We start from the raw sequence: 18,143 nt of genomic DNA, 5'->3' as shown, positions 1-18,143 counted from the left end.
TCTCTAAGTCAGCTAACTTTTGTTGCCTTACTTATTGGTAGTGGTGGAATATAACTAAGTGCATTTACTCAAGTACTGTACTTTTTAGTATAGTGTTGGGGAAACTTATACTTTACTTGAGTATTTCCATTTTATGCTACTTTATACTTCCACTCATTTCAAAGGGAAAGATCGTAATTTATTTAGTTACTAGGTACTTTTTACATAAATACATCAAGTATACTATTAATATACTCTGCAGTACACAAAGTATCCTACATTTGACCACAATGTCAACGTAGAGCATTATAAAACTCTAATATGCATTTTCTAATAATAAAAACAGAATAATAAAATATTATATATTAATACAACACTTTGAGATTCTGCACAATCAGTATTTTTACTTTTCATTCTTGAGTACACTAAGCTGATAGGACTTATGTACTTTTTACTTAAGTAAGATTTCTACTTTAATACTTGTGATACTTATTCAATACTTATTTGTAATTAAGTATTCTTAAAGTGTGGTATTATTACTTTTACTTAAGGATCTGGGTACTTTTTCCACCTCTGCTTAATGGCCCCTATTTCCCAAGATATACTCTTATTGTTTAATGTCTGTTCTGTAGCAAATTCAATCCTAGTGTGATAAGTTGAAATACATTTATTGTTTGCACTACTTCTTCCATCACTGGTTTTGGAAACGTAATGATGTGGCACTTCATGGTGCCACGGTGTTTCAAGTCCACATCTATTATACAGGTTAACAATTAATTAAGAAAATAAATCTCTGCACAAGGTCCACTTATTGACCATTTTTAGGGGCTTTATTTCAGCCACACCTTGTTAACATCTATTGGATTTGTATCAGTTATCAGGGAGATGTTTATGCTGTTATCTCCTGTGATAGCGGTTGTATATGGATGATACTCCAGTAAGTTGACCTTTTGATCAGTTTTCTTTCATACTTGTTTTGAAGTTAAGTACCTTCAAGCTTTACTTTTCCTTTTGTTTCTTAAGGTAAGGTTAAAGCTTGAGCCTCTTCTATTTAGCCTACCAGCAGCAATCCCCTAATAAATGTTTAACATTGGACTTTAATGCAGTTGTAAGCCGCTATAAGGAATTTTTTTGTAACCATACAACTATAACTGCTCCTGTGAATCATCCTTAACTTGTGCCTAAAAAGTTAATGGATAATTGAAATCATAATAAGAATGATGTCTTTATGTTTTATGTGGATATCAAACATGACATATTTATTTATTATACCTATTAATCAAATGTATTATATGAGTTGTATTAAATGATCATGGGTAGTATTATTGAAGTATATATTAATTTGTCATTCTTTCTTTTTCACTCTTCAGGCAATTGTGATCCCCATCCACAAATGAAAGCCATAAGATGCAACAAGATGCATCAAGAAAGCTCCAGAAGAAACCCAGTAAGTGGACTTTGAGTTGAGAACGTTTGTTAAATCTCCAACTGATTATAAACTCTGTTGATAGTTATGTTACCGTTTATACAGTAGTCATGGAAGCTTTTTATGAAAGGTTGTTGACAAATTCATTAAGTGTCCTTATATTTGATTACTCCTACGTAATATTGTGTTAAACGCTTTCATTATGTGCCAATAAAACAACGATTACTTATCACTATTGATTCACTTGTGAAGTGCATTATACTGTGTATAAAGCCAGATGGCTGGGATCCAGGCTGCCATGTTATCTGCAATTGACTGAGGAAACCCTGAGAGGGCAGTCTTTACCCATAGAGTCAACTTGGACCTGATGTCTGTAGCCTCACCCACTGAGCTAGACTCATGCACATCTTTACGATGTTTTCACTGCAGATGCACTAAAACTCCACAGCAGAGATTATATATTGTATTAAATATTCAAGAATACATTTTTAAAGAATCTTCAGAAAATATGAGGCCTGGGTTTTAAAGGAGTACAGACTGCATTAATCGACTTAGTCTAAGATCTTATTTTCACATAGGCTTTCTTCTTCACGTGGCATTTATACATTATATAAACATACTGTGTACTTTATTATTGTAACACAGATACTTCCCCTGGTGGATACTGTGTATCATCACGACTCAAACTCCATTATCTCTCCCTCAGATTTTCATTATTCAAGTCATTACAGTTTCCATTATGTGTCCCTTTGTGTGTTCCTAAATGCCTGCACCAATTTCAAGAGAAAGGTAACAGATTACTTTGAATGTTACTATCTGAAATTCATTGAATACCTGTTTTTTGTAGCTTTGTTTTTGCCATGTTTAAAATCCAGGCTGGTTTATATCTTGCAACACCAGACTGAGGTCGTGAGACTAAATGGGTCAGAGTGGGAGAAAATAGCATAATGTGGGAAACATGGGTGTGTTGTCTTGACCACAGCTGTGTGGCTCCTTTCCCTCATATTGTTTGATTTGTTTATGAATGACCAAGCAATTCAACCGCTGTATTTTACGCCTTTAACTAAAACACACACACAAATCCATACATACCAGTGCCAACACATTCTCCTGCAAAAGAGTTGGCAACATCTTCCCCGAAGGCTCTCATCTGTTCCCGCTTAACTCTTAACTCTGCTTCACTGGATCAGTTGATTGAGGCCAAAATTGTTCTGGATATTGAGTAATTGAAGATTAGTAGATAACAGGAAAATCTTCCATCCCTTAGACGTAAAGTGATCACTCCACTCTCCCCCTCTTTGTCTGCTTACCCTGCCTGAAGACGTCTTTCACGATAACTGCAATAAATTGGAAATTGAACCTGATTTTCATGGATGTGAAAGCAGAACCCACCAATCTTATTTATATGGATTCATTTTTTAAGATATTGTGTGCCTTTTTCACAGTAAATAGAGTTGTCATCCTTGATTATTTGGTCGTTATAGAAAAGAAAGACACAGAGTGCGGTATACATAGCAACAAATAGCACCAAAAGACCATTCACAGTGAGCAAATGCATTACCTTAGGTTTGACAACATGCAATGCAGTATCCCACACAGATTTAGCCATTAGAATTGATCAAATTACCCAAAATAAAACCAACACCTAATTAAAAACCACAACAAATGTTAAGTGGATCAATATAAAAACTTTTAAGATGTTCAAATCCCATGGGCACTATTAATCTTTGAGTTGTTTTTCATTGAAGAATAATTGTTTTAATAAGATATCCATCATCATCAAAAGGCACTTTAGAAAGCAAAGAGGCCTGTGCTAAGCTATGAAAGGAGCAGAATAATTACTCTGTAATACAATCCATTTGGTTTGTTTCATGTTTAATATCACACCACCAGTCTCAGGTGTACTGTGGAGACATCACAAGCATTTATTTGGCTCCACGTTCCTTTTCCCTCCTGTTTCACCTTCTGCTCTTCATTATCAGCGGCTTGGAAACCGTAGAAATTAGCTTCAATCCATTATTAGCTGACCCGATCTGCTTGGTTTCATCTGCGCTACACCATTGATAGGAATCTTATTTCCAACATCCTGCAACAAATTTCCGGAGGCTTGCAACATAAGGTATCGGTAACATACAACACAGCTACAAATCATCTGCAGGTTGGAACTTGATATGGACCTCTGCCCTTACTATATTCTGCTCAATAACATATTAATAAGGCAGAACCAATGCTCGGGAAATGCACCGGTTGTATAAGAGACCTACTCTATCATGTTGAAATAATAAAGAGACAGCAGGTTGACCTTGAGTCAAATACTGGTATGCACATTATTCATTTTTAGCATTCTTTCCAATAGGATGCTATGAGAATATCATGATCTGAAGCTGCCTTGAGGCTAGTTTGAAGAAACAGTTCAAAGACACCGACATCTTGGGATATGTTGTTTTTGTTTGTTGCTGAAGAGTTATGGATTGATAGCACTGTCACATGGGTAGAGACAGTAAATATGTTACTGCAGCTAATCGCAGTTAGCTCAGCTTAGCTTAGCATAAAGACTAGAAACAGAGTTGCTGAAGAGTTAGCATTAGATAATTGATAACATTCTTACATATGAACAGTACATATGTAGCTGGAGCTAATTGCAGCTAGCTAGCTTAACTTAGCAAAAAGAAATGGGGGGAAAAAGCTAGCCTGGCACTTTGTCAAACTGTAAAAAAAATCCACTTATCAGAGCTTCTAAAGCTTCCTTAAAAACACATTATATGTCGTTTACTGTTATATGGACATGCAGACTATCACTTGACCGTTAGCAGTTGCCAGCCAACCAGTGGATACTCAGGAAGTTGCTGGTCATGCCTAGGAAATAATCTGGCACATATAGGACCCTGAAAAACATTTATTAGTTTTACACTTTTTCTACTCGTATAACATGTTGATTAGTGAGCTTTATAGGTGCTGGTTGGTAGATTGTATTACCTTGCGAGCTGTTTACCACAGTTTGAAGTGTTTATGGTAGGTTAAGCTAACTGCTGGCACAGCTAAATGAGAATATAGAAGAGTTATATTTATGTTCTCATAAAACCCTAGGCAAGGAAGCCTACATACAGCAGGCCTGAATCAAGTAATGATTCTATTTTTTGCCTTTACTCGATGGTAGCTCAGGATCAAAGAAAGACAGGAAAGGGGAAGAGAGCGGGGTCGACATGCGGGTCAGTGGCTCCAAATGGTTTGCAACGGGGTCACCGCAAGGTCATATTCCAACCCAGTCTCACGGCATTTCGTGTTATTAGTCACGAAATTAATTTAATCTATTGATTCGTGTTCACCAACACGATTTTCACCTTTTTTTCGTGTCACACAGAACGATTTTAAATGCAAGGTATTTCTATTGGTAGTATGTTTCGTGCCTGCAACACGTCTTTTTGTCCGGTCGGGTCTTGGAAGACCAGAAGCTGTGTGGTTCATAAAAACATTTTCTTACTCAATATCTTACCCTAAGCCTAACCCTATCCCTTTTATTTTAAATTGTATAATGTCTGAGTTTTTTTGCCGTCAGTGAGGAAAAGAAATGGCTCAGAGCCTCAGAATACTGAAATCTGTATTTTATGTCATCTTTTTTTCCTTCTAATTTGTTATTATTTGGTTCAGGCACGAAACATACTACCAATATAAATACATTGCTTCTAAAATCGTTCTGTGTCAGAATACTTAAATCTGTATTTTTTTTAATGTCTTTTTCCTTCTAATTTGTTATTATTTACATTGCTTTTAAAATCGTTCTGTGTGACACGAAAAAAATGGCGAAATCGTGTTGGTGAACACAAATCAATAGATTAATTTTGTGACTATAACACGAAATGCCGTGAGACTGTGTTGCATATTCATCATTGGTATAGTATTTTCCTCAATAAATATCTATTGTTTTCCTTGAGTCCGCTAATTTTGCACACAACCTTGCAACCTAACTGGCCAACCTCAAAAGCAAAACACCCAAGCTTCACTAATTGTGTGCATAAGTAATTGAACATTGCCAGAAACGATGTTAGTTTATAAAATGGAATCCCAAAATGAAAGCTCATAAAAGTCATTAACTTAATGCAGTAAACTTTCTGCTAGAATAACGATCTTTAATCTTTCCAGTTTTAAGTGCTCTGCGAGGGAAACTTAACCAGCTACAGACGGTTTATGACTGTTTTGCTTTCGGCTTAAAGGATATTGGAAAAATGATTTGTGGGGAACCTCTAGCAGACCTTTAAAAACGCATAATCTAAAAGATATGTGGCCACTGTCAGCGCACATGGGAAATGCCAGGTCACTGCATGCAACATACGAAATGAAAAGCAACAAATAACAGAGCTGAGTGTCTCGCCATGGCCAACAGGTAGTGCCAGCTTTCCTTCAACAGAGAATCATTTTTCTCACTGATTTTTATGACAAAATTCCATCTCTTTTTTAATACCCTTTTTCTATTCCTCTCGGTCTCCTGTTTACCTTAGAGAGCTTACCTCACCCCAGAGCCCTGACAACGGGTCACTGCCACAGTGGCGGTGGAGATGAAACATGGAAAGAGCCGACTGGCCCTGAAATATTTATGATTCTTTAGTGTTTTGATTGTATGAGTTTTGACAGCGAAGGCACATTACTGTGACCCTATCCCCAAACAAAAGGTCTGATGTGTAGCTATCTGTTGTGACTTGGAGGGGTGAGTCAAAGTGCATGTTGTTTCACCGTACATTGAGTCTCCAAGCGTTGCCGGTTTTCTCCTCTCTGTGTAGAAAATATATCTTAAGTATTTTCAAGACTTGATTCTCTTTCTTGTGCTATTTGATCCTTTTCCACTATTTTCTACAATATGATCTCTTCAGAGCAAAGTGTGCTGGCCTTCTCTCCTCTCTCTACCTTCTCTCTTCACTCCATCTCCCATCTCATTTCCTCCACCCTGTCATCTCTGCACCACATTCATAATGACAGATTGACGACTGCCTCTGCAGTGCCGCTCAGTTATAATAAAGTCCAATAGATTGATCCAAACTAATTAATAACAAGCTGATTAGGTCTGTAAATTATTACATATTTTAATTATAAAATGTTATAAGTGATCAGACATTTAAAGGTCCCCTATTATACTGTTTTTCATCAATATATTATAGGTCTCAGATATATACAAAACAAGTGTTTGGCTGGAAACACCAAACAGATCCCGCGTTGCAGCATCCCATAATCCCCTCTGTTTCAGCCCTGTTTCAAAAGTGCTGATTCTCTGTCTGTTACTTTAGATGAAAATAAGGAGCCACTCCCCACGCCCCTCTGAGAGATATTTGGTTACAAAGAACACAATGGTGCTCTAGGAGGAGATTCAGGTGATAAGGTGTGGGGGGGGGGGGTTACCTTGGTTGGTGATTGGCTAATGGTTACACAAGCCAAAAAAACATTATGACATCATAAAGTGGCCAAAATCTGATCAGCTCATTTTCAGACAGGTTTTTATATAAATGGATCAGGACAGAAAGTGAGCAAATCTTTCTTCCTGAAACTTTCAGAATCTCTTTACACAGAGGGGACACATGTTGATGTAGAAAATACATGAAAAAGATGATTTTGCATAATAATAATATAGGTGACCTTTTAATGTATTTAAAAATATTTATTAACAGGTCATCTTTTGACTGAGAGCATTGCCACAGACTAACAAGTAACGTTAAAAAATAACAATTTGGAATAAGTTAGATAAACACAAGTAAATATAACTGATTTGACTTGTTTCACATAGAGGAGATAAACAAAAATCCTTCTTTCTGGTAGCCAATTTTCTCTCCTTTAAATCCAAGCAAAGCTTTGTGATCCAAACTGTTTTATTTTACTGTTTAATATCACGCTGAGAGAAAGGATAATCCAACATCGAGCTCACTGCATTGATGTTCTGTATGAATACTGGAGCAGATCCCACAGTCCGGACTGCCAACATCAAAGTAATTTTCTCTTTCTGTTTGATACTCCCTGTAAATGCTGCGCTGGCATTGTTAGTGGGGATTGTATTTCTGCAGGTTTTTGTGAACTTTTTTCAAACACTGCCTATTCCTAGTCGTAATCAACATTCCAAATTAAAGCTTTAAAATTGACAGTAAAAAACGCTAATGATCTGTAAAATGTTGAACAATTGCATTAGATTAAAACTTTATACCTTTTGTCCTTGCATTGATAGCAGTGGCGGACTATAACCATACATTTAATTTACATGTGTACTTCCATTTTATGTTTATCAATACATTTGACTTCTACACAAATACATTTAAGCTGCAAATCTTGCACTTTGTATACTACTTTTTACACGTATTTAAAGCTTTAGGTACTAGTTATCTTAGAGATTAATTAATGCAAACTATAAAATCAACTTATAAATTATGGTATATTAGTAAGTCACCATGGAAATATATAATTGGCCGAATCAATACAGCTATAATTATATCATCATCATACATGAACTTTTAAAATGTGCGATTCTTTATGTCTACTTTTTCTTTTGGTACTCTAAGTATAATCTGCTTCTAATATTTTACTTTTCCCTCTGTAAGATGGAGGACTTTTACTTATAAGAAAGTATTTTAATGCAGTGGTATTGTATACTTTTACTTTTTCCACAACTGGTTAAAAGACACTTAACTGTGTTCCATATTTTTGACGAGTCATTTCAAATTGATTTATTCACTGCATCAAATATTTTATAGGTTTCTTTTTAATATAAGTGAATCTGTCATAGTCTTAAATCTATATATCTGAAACCACTTATTTAATGGCTGAGCTCCATTGGCTAAGTTGAGTCGTCAGTGACTGCTGAGCCTGTGAAGTGTGTCTCTGATCACATGAATCCTGCATGCAGTGAGTCTTTGTTCGCAGTTTGGTGAACCATGTGATCTCTCTGATGGGATTGAAAATGGTCACAGCGGCGACTGAGGCATCTTTATTTTGCAGTCATATCTCTGCTCAAGTGGAACTTTGCAGACAAAAGCTCCTGCTGTGAAGCGTTCATCTAACTTTGTCATCCGCTTAACTGTCCTTAATGCTACTAAGACACAGACACACCCCTCTCCTGCTTTCTTTCTGAGCTGCAGGCGACTGTGCTGCCCATTTTTCCACATGTCGTAAAAAGACTAAAAAGCGCATTATCTATAAATGATTGATGCTTTTAGTTTTCCAGTTTTCCAATGGCAGCTCTTTTTTTAAAATATCAATCTCAGGTCTTCTGCTGCCTGCCTGCTCTGACACAGAGTGGGATGAAAGGAAACAGTTGAACAAAAACAACATTTTTTTTATTTATTTACTGTCAGCACACTTTGACAGCCGATGGCATGGCGTAAGGTCTTTTGTTGAACAAGGCTCAAAGTTTCCTGAATCATTTATATGCAAAGTAGCTGGCGACAGAATAATAAAGCTAATCTGGGGATTTCAAATAAACCTGGAGAGCTGTTTAATATTAGAATAGAGTACTGTCAGCAGCTCTAGTTTACCGAGTCATTGTGAAAGTGCTCGCTCCCTGCCTGCATCTATCCTGGGACATATTCAGAAAAGTCAGCAATACAACCAAGCAACAACATACACATCTTGTTTCTTGCCACCTGTCGAACGTGAGGCCAATATTCACACTTTTAGCTCTGTTTTTGGTCTACACCACCCTGATGGAAATATTTGTCCATGTAGATGCAACATTTGAAAGCTATATGCTACTCTACGCTAGTTGCTATCTGTGTCTTTGTGCTATTTGTTGCAGGTTGAGGTGGAGCTTTAAAAAAATATATTATTAGCTTATATTCAAAATATTAATTCTATTTTCTATTCATAATAATAATAATACATGATTGTATAGCGCTTTTCTAGACACTCAAAGACGCTTTGACAGAGAATAAAAAACAACAGCAAAACAAACAAAGAAAAATACAAAAAGAGATAAACAAAACAGAAAATAGGGGGGGGGAGGTCAGTGGTTGAATGCAGTGTTGAACAGGTGGGTTTTTGAGTGATGTTTTGAATGCGGTGAGGGAGGAAAAATCTCTGATGATGACTAGTTACAGTCTTTAAACTTATTGTGGTGGGCAAAGAGTTACATATTTGTTCTTAATTGTACATTAATTGAGTAGAAGGTTACAGGTACGCAGCGTCCACACGGCGGCGCGCGTTGAAGCTTGCCGGCGGGCGTGTCTGAAACTCGACCAACAACCAATCACATGAATCTCTCGCCCCGGACACACAAGCACGCGGTTTGATTGGCTAGAGCTTGTACTGGCATATGATTCGATTGGCTGACGCTTCCTCTGAAGCTTCAAAAGTTGAACATTGCTCAACTTTTGAAGCGAACAACGCGAGCAAAGCGAAGCAACGCTCCCACAATGCAGTTCGGCAAAGCGTGACGTCACCCCATTCAAAGTGAATGGGCAGAAGCGTTGAAGCTTCAACGCACGCCACCGTGTGGACGCTGCGTACCCTGTATCCTTCTACTCAACACTTCACAAACTTATAGGCTAATGTTAGCAAACGTTAACACATTTCTTTTTTTACTGAACCCTGGTCTCTGTTGTGTTTTGAGCATCTTCCAGTGTTTTTTTATTTGCTGCGTTTTCTATTTCTATGGTTTATCTTGTGCTTTTACTAAACACTGCACATGTGTTGTCAAGTTGATGAAGATGTTTCTTTGTTTGCATGTGTTTTGGCAAATTTGTGTTTTTATATTTGTTTATGAAGTGCCTGGTTAACAATGTTGGTTATTTTTAGGGAGGAGTTTAAGTGCAGTGGAGCAGCAGGGACAAAGCTATACAAATGGTCAGTTCTCTCTCTCTCTTTCAGACACACACAACACAAACACACACACACACCCTCAAAACTCATCTTTTCTATAAATCCAATTGAAAATAATGGACACATTTCAGAGTGCGTATTGATTTGCTCTCTTGCACAAAGCACTTACAACTTTCTTGTCCTTAGTGGCTGCATGTTGTGAAAAGACAGAACATCTTGGTTAGATTCTACTCACAGCCAAGTAGGTTTGTATTTGAGAGCAAAAGAGAAATAAAGTGTGTACGGACAACTTACCGTTACTCCACTGTTAGTGAAACCACTCTCCTCTAAAGCCTGCCTGCACAAAGACTTTCAGCGAGTCTCCTCTGGACAAAGGACATTTTCTTTTTAAAGTTTTAATTGCGGATGCTACAAAGTCACAGGCAGCAGAGGATGATAACGTAAGCAGGATGAAAAATGTTAATAAGTATTACAGTGCTGGTGCAGGCACAATTTGGCTGTGTAAATGAAGATAAGACAGAAAACAAAACAACAAATAACAAGCAAACCAAAACAATGTCGTACAGTAATATCAATGTCAGACCAAAACAGGCCATATTATAAGCTACACAAAGGAAATGATATAACAAAAGCCATAATATACGAAAAGCCCTTCAGAGCCTTAGCATTTCATTCCAAATAAACACCCACAATTACTTAAAAACATATCATTTGAAACGCTTTAAATAAACGATATCTTATTTAATAATGTATTTTTTGATTCAGTCTTGAATACTATAACCTTAGGCTATTGATTTCACATATTTCTCCCACATCAGAAATGAAGTCAGTCGACTTGGCACTGCGGTTAACAGATTGTGTCAATAAGGCTGTCAGATTGCTGCCAGTAGTTTTATTGAGATGGGTTAGAGAGGGAGCCGCACACAAGAGTCCTCAAGCCTATAAGTCATTATTTCAGCAAATTCATTATTCATAAATCAAAGCTTAAAAGTGGCTTTGGCTCCAACCAATTTAATGGCAGGGTCCAGTAGGTCTTAACTCTTTTAACACAGCACCAGCATTATCCATTGACAGTGCATTAACTGCTTTTCAATGTGGTCATTTTGACATTAAGTCCTCTCTACAGGCCAGTTTGACTCATGTTGAGGCTGGGATGTAGTGTTTAATCACAGCCAAAGTGTGATGAAGCAACAATTACATTTGGCTGGTAGCTTATTAAAATTAATATTAATGTAGTAAATTATTGGTTTGTGGTTTTCTGCTCAAGGCTCACATGAAAAAATACATAGGCTGGAATCTGCTAGCAATGTTTGACTCTCAGGACTTGTAACTTGAACAGATTGTTTTCAAAGTCGTTTAAAATATTTATGTTGACTGACAAGAAATTGGGTGAAAATTGACATATTTCTCCCCCTGCTGAATATGATTCTTGAATTTTCCCATTACTGTCACACTGACGCTGCTTTATTGTGCAGAAATACTGTAAATAAGCTCATATGTTGTCAATTAAACAAAGGGTGAAAAAGTAAGTCACATGGTTAGATACAAGAATCTTGTTCAGGCTACAAGACTAAACTTGTGTTTTATCCAAATAAATCACCGAGAATAACTTGGTGCCACCTCCTTACCGGTACTTTCCCAATTACGCCAGCTAACCACATTATTATGCCGAAATGAAAGCAAGAAAGTCACATTTATCGGGAACCAACCTATGAATCATCTGTGTGGTTTAACTTTAACGTCAGTATAACCACAAACCATTTAAAAACTGTCTGCTGTTTGCCCTTTTTGGTAAAATTGTCCCTTGGAATTAAGTTTGCCCAGGAACAGTCCTCTCTCTGATTCGAGCCTCGGGTCTGTCCTCGTGTCTAACAAGATGACGACTTTACTATCCATGATTCAACTATGAAAATATAGTCAACAGCCAATAAAGAGGTTTGTTTGCTAAACTTTGATATTTTAGGAGTTTTTTTTGGTCATGCGTATAATACAACTTAATTAGCCATTAATCAATTCCATTCCAGTCGCTGCATAATTCTGCTTCAGGTTTTGGCACTACCATGCTCCTGGAGTCTCTTGTGGATGGCAGCAGGGAGCAGTGCTGGAGATGCTGTAGCTCACACAGCCGCTAAAAGACAAACGGTCCTCCCACCTCCCCAAAGCGGAGCGCAGCCTAAGGAGCAGGAACTATTTTTTTTAATAAGCCGATGAATGGGAGTGTGCCCTCCGCTGGACCCTGACTCACTGTGGAAGCGGGGCGCCTTCACGAACAGAGGCTCAGTATTTTCTTTCAGAGAGACCCGGGGTGGAAAAGACGCAGCAATGACAGAGCAGCAGTCGTGCGCAGCGACAAAATAGACCAACTATTGTGGGGACGGGAGATTGATAACACAACTAGGCGAGCAACGAGCGCGGCAGATGTAATTTCCAAACGTTGCAGCTGGTTTGTTGCCAGTGGTGTGTTGGATGGGTTATTACTGCGTTCTCCTTTTCATCATCCACTGCTTCCAGCGTTTCCAGATTACTTGGGGATCTCGGACGGCTGCCTGTGAGGGAGTATCGCTGCAGAGACTAACGGGGAATGCCATGTGTCGTTGCGCGACATAGAAGCTCTTTGTGGGCTGTTTTTTGCACCGGGGACAGGTGGTGCCGTGTGTGTGTGTATGTGTTGAAACAAGCAGGGGGCACGGACACACAACCCCTGAGACAGTTGTCTTAGGGATGTCAGGCCGGCGAACGGGATCAGCTTTTGCCAGAGACAGGTGCGACAGGGAGGAGTAGTTTACAAAGCCCTGCACAGGATCTGGTAGCGCACTAACAAGCCCCCTCTCCCCTCTGATCACTCGGATTTTTTTTTGTACCCACCGGGACTCACAATCGACTCATACTGCCTTTTCTCGGTGGCACCTTTCCCCCTGAAACCTGAGGTAAGTGACCCGAGTTGTCCGGTGTGAGTCTGCTGGTGATGGTGCGCTCTGGGGGCACAGTCTCTGTCGCGCATGATGCTTTGGACACATTGTATTGCTTCTAATTAAACGGATTTACTTGTGGTAATGGTCTAAGAGCCTACACCAATACAGCTGATCTGCAATCTTTCGTATCTTGGCATTACAGTACTCAAGATATTTCATTGTATAATTCCTAATTTCATACTGCGTAGCTTCCAGCCACCCACAAAACAAGCATCTCTCCGCTGTCCGGAGCTTCACCATCTATTGATTGGATATCGGCACGTCTCCGATCTTGTGATTGAAAATGGCTGACAGTTATGAATGTGTATTGACGAGGATCATTTGTTACTGTACATTATGGTTACACCTTGTCATAATACCTCAGTGTCACTCTCACACCTTAATGAAACTGGTTTCCTTCAGGGAGCTGTTAATCTGAATAATGTGGGACTTTCCTTGTGTCAGGAGGGATTTTGTCTTTTTTTACATTAGCATTGATTTAAAGGGTAACTACTGTAGAAAACCACATTTTCCAATCCAGTCAGTTGAAGATCTGTGAAATCAGTAAATGCATGCATCTCCACCATGTGATTGGTCTAAATGTGCTCCTCTCTTTGTGTCCTACTCACAGTTGTTTCTGTGATCAGATGTTATCTGCTGGTGGTTGTGTTTGTTCTACTGTCCTACCCGCTGGGCCCTTGGTGTCCAAAGATCCTGCCTTCAGGCTCTGCCATCCCTCCCTCCCTCGCCCTCCCTCCCTCTGCAGTTGCTGCTATCTTTACCGTATTGAGCTAGTTGACTGGACAGTGTCAGAAAGAATCACGTTTTTGCTTTTTGTGCAAGGACCACTACCTCTCAATAGCTGGCTCCAAGTCTCCTAAAGTTTCTCCATTTGGGAGTTGCATGTTTTTGTTGTGGCCCCTGTTTCAAATTCAAATTTCCTTTCAGCTGCCTTTTGTCCGGCGGCAAGTTTTGTGGACTGGAAAGAGAGACAGAGGAGTAAGTGAAGTCCCCGGAGGGTCAGAGCATTCCTATAATGTGTGTGTGTGTGTGTGTGTGTGTGTGTGTGTGTGTGTGTGTGTGTGTGTGTGTGTGTGTGTGTGTGTGTGTGTGTGTGTGTGTGTGTGTGTGTGTGTGTGTGTGTGTGTGTGTGTGTGTGTGTGTGTGTGTGTGTGTGTGTGTGTGTGTGTGTGTGTGTGTGTGTGTGTGTGTGTGTGTGTGTGTGTGTGTGTGTGTGTGTGTGTGTGTGTGTGTGTGTGTGTGTGTGTGTGTGTGTGTGTGTGTGTGTGTGTGTGTGTGTGTGTGTGTGTGTGTGTGTGTGTGTGTGTGTGTGTGTGTGTGTGTGTGTGTGTGTGTGTGTGTGTGTGTGGAGAGAAGAGCAGAGCAGGAGAGAGACACATCTGAAGAAAGTGAGACAGTGCTCCTTGTCCACTGCAAAGGTAGACACCAGCAAGGGAATACCAGCACCTCCACTAACCTTTCTGTGGCTCTGACTGTGTCAATCAGACCTGGAGGACAAGAGCCTGGAGGAAGGGGTGCTGCCACAGTTTAAACAGAGATCTGTCCTCCTTGCATGCTCAGATTATACACCAGGGGGTGACGTTCTGCACCAGACTCTGTTTTAGACCTTCTTTTTTAGGAGAAACAAAAGCGCACACAAGGGAGATACTGTAGGTGGTGAAAGGGAAGAAGTTGAAATGACACATGAAAGGAGATAATATCATAAACTAGCTATTGTCTAATTAGTGTTGCAGTGTTGGAGCTTCTTTGGCACGACATGAGAAACACTAGCGAACTCTTCTCTCATGTGCTGACATCCTCTTGTAGGCCCATCACGTCACCAGTAATTACAAGAGAAGTGCTATCAGAGGGAATGAATTAATAGACAACAAAGGGAAATACCTTGTCTGATACGATCTCTGATCTTCTTATTGCACCGGATCTAGTCTTCTTTGTTCAAGGACAAAACACTTTGCAAGAGTTATGAATAGAATCATTTTGCCGGTGCTCCAAGTCATTTCTGAAGTTATTAAGGGAAAATCTGTCTTCAAAAACTTGTACACCCCCTCACCAAGTTCAGTAGGAGGTTTTAAACATGATTTGGGAACCAAAATGATCAAGAGTAAGACCTCAGAGTGAGTGCACTGACAGATTCTGCACATTTAAATGTACTGTGACCAGTACACAAATATTAGCACTCTACTGATGCCTTTAAGTTACTTTAGTTTTGAAAATATTGAAGAATTTTATGAGGATCTACTTCAAAAGAGTTGGATTTCTCTCTGCAGGCAGGGAAGGAGCGAAACATGTTTTCTCAGTCTTATATAAATAACCAGACTGAAGGAAGTTATTCCTGCCAAAACAAGTGACTCAGTAGGGGGTAAGATTGCACAGGCAGACATAAGGGAAGCAATCGAAGGAGCATTGTACCTGATGTTAAAACTGATGTCCTGAACACTAAAAGTGATTAGTGGAGAAAGCCCAACAGGATAAAAAAGCAATAGTTGCAAGTGAAAGCCTAATGCAGGAGCAGGATTGTGTGCCAATGGAGAACTCCGATAACAAGACTTAATGTGTGCCTAGGAAACCAGACAGAGGGTTTGGACCGTTCCAAGGTCCCAGTGCTGATGTCAGTTTCTGGCAATGTTTTCTTCGTCCCCAGTGCTTCTCCTCGCAGCAGCTTAACAAACTGCTCGCTGGAGCTTGGCTAATCCTTGGCTAGCTGTGCCCAGTGATTTATTATAAAGTTAGTTAATTTAGGGAGATCAGGCAACATCCCACCATACACACATGGCCTTGACAGATCCCCGCTGTCTGTACCGCGGAGTCTGAATCGCCAATTAGTTTGAAGAATGGTTTGTGTAAGTGTGGGAGTGTAGGTCATTAAGAAGAGAGAGATCGGCCTATGTCTATCAGAAGGACACATAAGCAGCTTTGTACATCACATTGTGTCTGTTTGCCTTCCTGTCTTTTATGTGTGTGTGTGTGTGTGTGTGTGTGTGTGTGTGTGTGTGTGTGTGTGTGTGTGTGTGTGTGTGTGTGTGTGTGTGTGTGTGTGTGTGTGTGTGGTGTGTGTGTGTGTGTGTGTGTGTGTGTGTGTGTGTGTGTGTGTGTGTGTGGTGTGTGTGTGTGTGTGTGTGTGTGTGTGTGTGTGTGTGTGTGTGTGTGTGTGTGTGTGTGTGTGTGTGTGTGTGTGTGTGTGTGTGTGTGTGTGTGCCCATCTGTGCCCTACACTTGTGTGATTCAGCAGTGTCCAGCCTGGGCTGAATGGCTGCCCTGTCTGTGCCTTGTTTCTGATGCCAACAGCCGCTCTGCACCCTTTGCCTCTGAGCAAGTGTTGCGCCCTATGTGCTCGAATAACAGGTGCTTCTACACAATGACTTAATCTCATTTTCCCACCTCCCCCGCTGCACCCTGCCAGGGGTTGCGTCACCTGTGGGCCTGGGGGCAGCTCTAGCATAGAAATAAAAAATGAGTATATAAGTACGACCAATCTTGTTTTCACATTTGTGTTCGGAGCACATATGCCCCGTCAAATTGTGCTTTAGTTCTAAGTTCACAGAATCTGTTGCCAGAACATTTCTAGAAAGCTGGATTCAACATTAAAGCTAAACTGAAGTGGGTGAGAGTGGGAATGCTTCTCTAACTATCTTATGATTTAACTTCTGGCCCGCTACCCTGTACCTACACTTAAATGGGCACCCCACTGTTTTTGCACATAGTCATTGTATTCATCATGGAGAGTATTACTCATCCTGTGAAAAGCATTGTATAATGTATTTTGTTAGTGTGCAGGGAGCAGTTCAAAATGTGTAAAAACAACCCTGATGATGTCCTCTGGGTTATTTCTGATGTAACAGAAAGCCTTCATTACAAACTGAAGGTATGGAGTTAGAATGAAGTGGGCATTTATGAAGGCAAGGGCTGTCTAATGAAAGACAAAAGTGAGTTGCATTATGGGAAATGGCAGATTTAGTGATTTTGATGAATTATCCCAGACTAGGTATTGAAAGTCTGGATATCATGGCCTCTGCTGCTTTGATTTGATAATTCTCATCTCTTATAGTCCAATATCTTTGTCAATATGCATTACACAACTGCTGTAGTAGCCCTTTAAATCCACTTTGCAGTTAATATTATGCACTGCTTTACATTAGACTTAAGTGAAAGGCTGAGTTAACCCATATTACAAAAAGCTCCAGCATAGTTTCTCTCTGTTTCTCATCTTTGAATTGCTTAAATGTTGATTATGCAGATTATTTTGGTTTTAGAAACCTGTTTTGAAAATGGACGTTGGAAATGGAAAATGTATTTTGTGGTATCCATAGAAACAATAATCCTAATATTGAATCAATATCGTAAACAAGTTTAATCAGAACTATTTTTTAGAACGTGTTTCAAATGAACACAGCGCATACCTCTAGAGGTGAATGAGAAATTGAGATTGCTTTCAATTTACGTGAACAGACCCTTCAACGTCCCTTTGGCTGAAATTCGCATTGGAGCAATTGAGTCACAAGGGCGAACATTTGAATCTAATTACATTTCAATATTGCACGCATGAACACCTGTGTTTCCGTTCGTATTTCTCTGGGTTTTTGCCAAACCAAGGCAGATGTATTAGAATAGTCCTATGTGGGACCTGAGCTCAAATCTATTGAGCTGCCAGGTCTGGGGGCTCGAGTTGACCTGACACCCGGCCTCTTTTTCTTTTTCTCACATTCTTTCTTTAACATTCCCCCCTGCTTATTTCCCTTCACACATTCAGCCTCCTTACCGCTGTTCTCCTCATTACCTCTCTTCTCCTGCCTCCCCCCCATGTCCTTCACTTTCCTCTCTTCCGCCTCCCCCCCCCCTCGCTCTATCCTTCTCCTCTGGACCTTGATGTCAAGGCCTCTCAGGCAGTGTGGTCTCTGTCTGCAGGCTGTCAGGGCAGGGACCCTGCCCACTGGGACCCTGAATGGGACAAATTGACCGTAACAATGTTCCCACTTAGCATG

At 39.8% G+C, this 18,143-nt stretch overlaps 1 protein-coding gene across 1 annotated transcript in view; it reads left to right on the top strand.

Annotated features, from left to right (window-relative positions):
- Positions 1 to 12,369: 12,369 nt before the first annotated feature.
- Positions 12,370 to 18,143, top strand: part of sema6bb (sema domain, transmembrane domain (TM), and cytoplasmic domain, (semaphorin) 6Bb) — a 148,971-nt gene continuing 143,197 nt past the window's right edge. The window contains exon 1 of the mRNA XM_034146661.1: positions 12,370 to 13,119. The gene's annotated coding sequence lies outside the window, so the exon portion shown is untranslated. The remainder of the gene's footprint in view (positions 13,120 to 18,143) is intronic.

The sequence above is a fragment of the Trematomus bernacchii genome, unplaced genomic scaffold (genome assembly GCF_902827165.1).
Source record: "Trematomus bernacchii unplaced genomic scaffold, fTreBer1.1, whole genome shotgun sequence".
Taxonomy (NCBI): Eukaryota; Metazoa; Chordata; class Actinopteri; order Perciformes; family Nototheniidae; genus Trematomus; species Trematomus bernacchii.
Note: the sequence above shows the minus strand (reverse complement) of the source record. Positions and strands in the feature narration are given on the sequence as shown.